The sequence below is a fragment of the Zea mays genome, chromosome 1, assembly GCF_902167145.1.
Source record: "Zea mays cultivar B73 chromosome 1, Zm-B73-REFERENCE-NAM-5.0, whole genome shotgun sequence".
In the NCBI taxonomy this organism is placed as follows: domain Eukaryota; kingdom Viridiplantae; phylum Streptophyta; class Magnoliopsida; order Poales; family Poaceae; genus Zea; species Zea mays.
The window spans coordinates 12,348,949-12,355,509 of NC_050096.1; positions in this window are offsets into that span (position 1 = coordinate 12,348,949).

Below are 6,561 nucleotides of genomic sequence, written 5' to 3' on the forward strand. Positions count from 1 at the left end.
CCCACCACCACACCAGCAACATCAAAACATCCCCCACGCCCCAAAGCAGGAAGACTTCGCCGATCAGCCGTATCGCGGAGTCATTCACATGATAACTGGGGGGTCCAGCACTGACTTCGACACAAAGCGGGAGAAGCGGGACCACTACCGCAGCATCAACCACGTCACCGTCACTGGCCCAGTCGTGCAGACAAAGTGGTCCCACATACCGCTAACCTTCGACGCACGAGACGTCGACCTGCGCAGCGCCCCCCACAGCGACACCATGGTTATCAATTGCAGCGTGGCAGGCTGGGACCTGCATAAAGTCCTAGTCGACAATGGCAGTCAGGCGGACATCATCTTCCTCCACGCCTTTGATCGCATGGGCATAAGCCACAGCCTGCTCAAGCCTTCGAACAACCCGTTGTATGGCTTCGGCGGCAAGGGCACCTTTCCTGTCGGCAAAATAGAGCTGCCTCTCTCCTTCGGTGTAGCACCCAATGCCCGAAGCGAGCAAGTAACATTTGATATTGTGGATATGGTATATCCATACAATGCCATCATGGGCCGGGGCTCCATTAATAAGTTCGAAGCAGCCATTCACGGACTGTACCTATGTATGAAGATACCAGGTCCGTTAGGCGTTATTACGGTCTACGGCAATCAACAGACTGCGCGCAACATAGAGCGAGACTTCGTGCCCGGTCAGAGAAACGTGCACTGCCTCACGGCCCAGCGCGAGGTCCCCGCACCCGCCAGCCCAACCGATAAACAGCACGACAAGGCACAGCTGCAGAGCAACGACGGGACCAAGACTGTCCCCCTCGACCAGGCCACGTCCAAGCAGACAGTCACTATCAGCGAAGACCTCACTGCGCATGAAGAGGAGAAGCTCCTCTGCTGCCTGTCCAAGAACAAAGATGTCTTCGCCTGGTCAGCCCTCGACCTGGTCGGGGTCAACCGATCCATAATTGAGCACAGCTTGGGAATCGACCCTTCGGCGAGGCCAAAAAAACAGCGGCTTCGCAAGATGTCCGACGAGAAGACAGAGGCCGCCAAGGCAGAAGTGCACCGCCTCCTGGAAGCCAAATTCATCGAGCCGGTGGCTTACCCCACGTGGCTCTCCAATGTCGTGATGGTGCAGAAAAAGAGCGGGAAGTGGCGAATGTGCATCGACTTCACCAGTCTCAATAAGGCCTGCCCAAAGGACAACTTCCCGTTGCCGCGGATCGACCAAATAGTCGATAACGCGGCCGGATGCGAAGTCATGTCACTCCTCGACTGCTTCTCCGGTTACCACCAGATATACATGAGGGAGGAAGACAAGGCTAGCACCAGCTTTATAACGCCCTTCGGCACATATTGCTTCATCAGAATGCCGGAGGGACTCAAGAACGTCGGGTCCACCTTTTCCAGGCTTACCAAGACAGTGCTCAACGGGCAGGTTGGCAGAAATATATTCACATATGTGGACGACATCGTCGTCGCCAGCAAGAGCAAAGAGGACCACCTCGCAGACCTCGCCGAGACATTCGCGAACATGCGGGACGCACGACTTCGCCTGAACCCCGATAAGTGTGTCTTCAATGTTCGCCAGGGGAAAATATTGGGTTATCTGGTATCACACCGCGGCATCGAGGCCAACCCAACCAAAATCCAGGCCATTATTAACATGACGCCCCCGCAGTCACCCAGAGAGGTCCAGCGTCTGACGGGCAGATTGGCCGCCCTCAATAGGTTCATTTCCAAATCCGCTGAGCGAAGTCTTCCCTTCCTCAAAACACTCCGTGGCGCAAAAGACTTCGTTTGGGGACCAGAGCAGGCGACGACCTTCGCCTCACTAAAACAGTACCTAATGGAATTGGCCGTTCTTACGAGCCCCGACTCTTCGCTACCACTGTTGCTTTACGTCGCGGCTTCGCCGCACGCGGTCAGTGCGGCACTGGTTCAGGAGCAGACGGTAGAGGGCGTGATCAGGCAGTGCCCAGTATATTATGTCTCCGAGGTGCTCACACCGTCAAAGTGTAACATGACGGAGCTCGAAAAGATTGCATATGCAGTTGTCATGTCTTCGCGCAAATTGTGCCACTATTTTGAAGCATTCAAGGTCCGCGTCACCTCAGATAGGGGACTCGGCGAATTATTCAGAAACCCGGAGGCATCGGTGCGGATCGCCAAATGGGCGGCCGAGCTCTCCGGCTACCACATCACTTTCGAGCCAAGGACAGCGATCAAGTCACAAGTTCTAGCAGACTTCGTCGTCGACTGGACCGGGCCAATAACACAGCCGGAGCCGTCCGCAGAGAAGGTTTGGACAATCCACTGCGACGGCGCTTGGTGCCATGCAGGGGCAGGCGCTGCTGCAGTCATCACCTTACCCGCTGGGGTCAAGCACAGATACGTGGCATGCTTAAGCTTCGCTCTGGAATCTGACAGATGCACAAACAACATCGCAGAATATGAAGTTGTCATCCTCGGCCTCCGCAAATTAAGAGCCCTCGGCGTCACCATCTGCATAATCCGAACAGACTCCAAGGTAGTCGCCGGCCAAGTCGAGAAAGACTATGCAGCAAAGGACCCCGCACTTATGCAGTACCTCGCGGCCATTCGACGCCTCGAGAAACAATTCAAGGGATTCACTTTGCAGCATGTGGACCGGGCCAAGAATGAAGAAGCTGACGCATTGGCCAAGGCGGCCGCCAGGGGTGAAGCCCTCCCCTCCGACGTGTTCTATCACGTCATCGGCACACCAGCCGTCCGCAGCCCCGAAGGGCTCCAAATAACCAACGACAACGAGGGCCAGCGCACGGTCAACCTTATCATGACCGAAGACTGGAGGGCACCAATAACCCTGTACCTACAAGGGTTCTATCACCCAGTCGACAGCAACGAGGCCAAGCGCCTCCACCACCGAAGCCGGGACTTCGCATTGATCGAGGGCCAACTATACAAAAAGGGGGTCAGCCAGCCGATGCTTAAGTGCGTCACCGAGACCGAGGGCGTTCAAATCCTGCGCGAAGTCCATAGGGGGACCTGCGGCTCCCACGCAGGCCCCAGGGCCCTGGCGGCAAAGGTGATACGACAAGGCTTCTACTGGCCCGCCATTATCTGCGCCGCAAATCGGGTCGTCGGATCCTGCGAAGCCTGTCAGAAATTTTCCCCACGCTCGGGGCGCCCCTCGCAGTTCACGAAGCTGATCGCCCACACGTGGCCCCTTCAGCGCTGGGGCCTAGACATCGTCGGGCCCCTGCCCACGGCTCAGGGGAACCTCAGGTTCACCTTTGTAGCCGTTGAATACTTCACCAAATGGATTGAAGCGAGGGCAGTCTCCACCATCACATCAAAGACGGCCTAGAAATTTTTCTGGCAAAATATTGTTTGCCGCTTCGGAGTACCATCCGAACTAACGGTAGACAACGGCAAGCAGTTCGACAACCAAGATTTCAAAGACTTCTGCTTCTCCATCGGCACCAAGCTTGCCTTCGCCTCCGTGTACCATCCCCAGTCCAACGGAGTCGTGGAGCGCGCCAACGGCAAAATTTTCACAGCTGTCAAGAAAATGCTCCTCGACGACAAAAAAGGCAAGTGGCCCGACCTGTTACCCGAAGTGGTCTGGGCACTAAATACAACTGAGTGCAGGGCGACTGGGTTTACCCCCTTCCGCCTATTATACGGATCGGAGGCCATGACTCCGCAAGAAATAAAGCACGGGTCGCCTCGGACAGCCGCGTCGGCCGTCCCAGACGTAGATGAGCCAACTTCGAAGGATCTCATCGACGGAGACCGCGTCTTCGCCCTGCAGGCTCTGGACAAATACCAAGCCCAGACAAAAGCATGGCGTGACCAGGCAGTCATCCCAAGGGAATTCAACGAAGGGGACCTCGTCCTCATCCGAACAGCTCGAACGGAGTCCAGAGGCAAGCTGGAACCCGCGTGGGAGGGCCCTTACATTGTTAAGTCGAAGGCCTCCCCCAGCGCTTACAGGCTTGCAACGCCAAACGACGAAGACTTAGAGCATTCCTGGAACATTGATAATCTGCGCAAATTTTTTATTTGACTCATCAGGGCCAGCCCGCCCTTGTAATTTGTAAAAACAATTTTGTTCTGGCCCGCACTCTTTTCCTCTCGGGGGTGAGGTTTTTAACGAGGCGGAGTCATGTAATATACAAGAGAAAAATCCCCCGCAAAATCCACGTCGAAAAAAGACCGCATCAACGGTCTTCGACATTCGACTAATACAAAGTCACCGCGAGGCCCCGCAGCAGCCGCCCTCGCGTGCGACAAATCCGCGCAGAAGTCGCCTAAGGGTGCAGCCGGATTAGCACAACAAGTGTGAAAAATCGAAATCTACCGCGAAGACTTACCGTGCAGAAGTCGCCTAAGGGTGCAGCCGGATTAGCACAACAAGTGCCAAAAATCGAAGTCTACCGCGAAGACTTACCGTGCAGAAGTCGCCTAAGGGTGCAGCCGGATTAGCACAACAAGTGCCAAAAATCGAAGTCTACCGCAAAGACTTACCGTGCAGAAGTCGCCTAAGGGTGCAGCCGGATTAACACAACAAGTGCGAAAAATCGAAGTCTACCGCGAAGACTTACCGTGCAGAAGTCGCCTAAGGGTGCAGCCGGATTAGCACAACAAGTGCCAAAAATCGAAGTCTACCGCGAAGACTTACCGTGCAGAAGTCGCCTAGGGGTGCAGCCGGATTAGCACAACGAGTGCAAAAAATCGAAGTCTACCGCGAAGATTAGCCGCGCAGAAGTCGCCTAAGGGTGCAGCCGGACTAGCACAGCAAGTGCGAAAAACCGAAGTCCACTGCAAAGACCATCCGCGCAGAAGTTGCCCGAGGGCACAGCCGGACGAACGCCTTCGCAAGCATAGCCAAATGTGCGAGGGCACACAACTTCACCATACAAGCCTTTACACATGTACAAGCGAGGGCACCACACTCTACATCGGCTCAACCTTCGGAATAATTCACATCTCCCTATAGTTAAATAACATAATCCTAAGCTCCTCACCCGCAAAAAGACTTCGCAATTCCCCTTCACCTGTACTCGCGGCAGCCGGCAAGGACAACAGTTCCTGCCGGCTAGCCCTACTCACACGAAGCCGACCGCCCTCCGCCCCGCTCACTCTACGCTTCGCAACAGCCCTTCGCCACCTGCGCCCAGTACTCGGACCAGGCACATCTTCTGTGTCCGCAGCGTGCGGTGAAGCCTCCGCCGCTGCCACATCAAAGGCCGCAAAATAGTCCAAGTCCTCATCCGACGACTCCTCAGTCCACTCAACCGAGCTCCCGGAGTCACCAAAATCAGAAAACTTAGATGTGGATCCATCCGATTTATTAACACCATCCACGGTCGAAGCCGCCAAAAAATTAGTAGTGGCGGTTGCGTGCGCAGGCCCAAAATCTTGAACCTGCGCAGCAACCAAGATTCAGCAACATATCCAAAATTCCCTAACTACCCACACCCATTACGCCACCTGCGAGGACCCAGCCGTTGCGGGAGCCTCCGCCATCGCCTCCACCGCCACCGTCGCAGGATCTTCAACCCTCGGCACAGCAGTTGGCGGCGGGCCTTCGCCGGCTGCAGCGGCTGCGGGGGCATCAGGAACGCTTTCGGCGGCCTCCAGGGGTGGGCCTCCGCTGGCCGCAGCGGCTGCGGGGGCATCAGGAGTGCCTTCGGCAGTCTCCAGGAGCGGCTCCAGGGCGGCCCCGGACACGGCCTCCACCGGGTTCGACTCCGGGTCAAGCATCACGCTGTTCAACGCCTCGAAATCATCCACCCTCTCGCCGCGCGCCGCCTAAGACACAACACACAGATTCAGCAAACCCACACATAGCCCACATCCAGCAAATATCAAACAAAAGCCAAACGTTACCTGAGCCCTCGCCGTCTCGGCCCGCTCCCTGACCACCTCTCGACCGTGCGGGCCCCACATCCGGTCGTAGATGGCTCCGGCGGACTCCTTCACTATAGGGTCCTCAACCTTGTAGATATCTCGTTCAAAATCCTCATCGGCTTGGTCGAAGACCTCGAAGTGCCGGCACCCTTCGCGAGAGAGTGCGTTCATCGCCCCCTCGCAGGTGACCAGGGAGGCATACGACATAAACCCCTCCACGATAGTGGGGAGTGCCTGCAACTCCTCCTGTACCCACTCCAGGCAGCGAAGTCCAGGCTCTCGGTCCGGCACTTCGAAGTCACCGGTCCGCGCGCCCAGCTCATGGTATGGATCCATAAGCTGTTTGCGCGTCCGCTTAGCCTCCGCGCGCGTCGTGGCCTCGGTCCTCTCCACGCGGCTCTGCAGGGCGTTGAGCCGCTCCTCCAACTGCGCGGCACGCTCCCTGGCAAGATTGCCCTCCGCCCGCGCCAAATTGGCCTCCGCCAGCGTAGCCTGCGCCTTGGCGAGGGCCTCATTGGCCTCCCTCCTCTCCTCCACCAATTGGCGCCGGAGGCTGGTTTTTCCCCCTCCATCACGGCCACCTTGTCCGCCAGCTTGCAGCACTTGCTGTCGGTGGCCGATTTTTCCCGGACGGCGTCGTCATGTTGCGTCCGAAGTCTCTCGACTTCGGCAGAC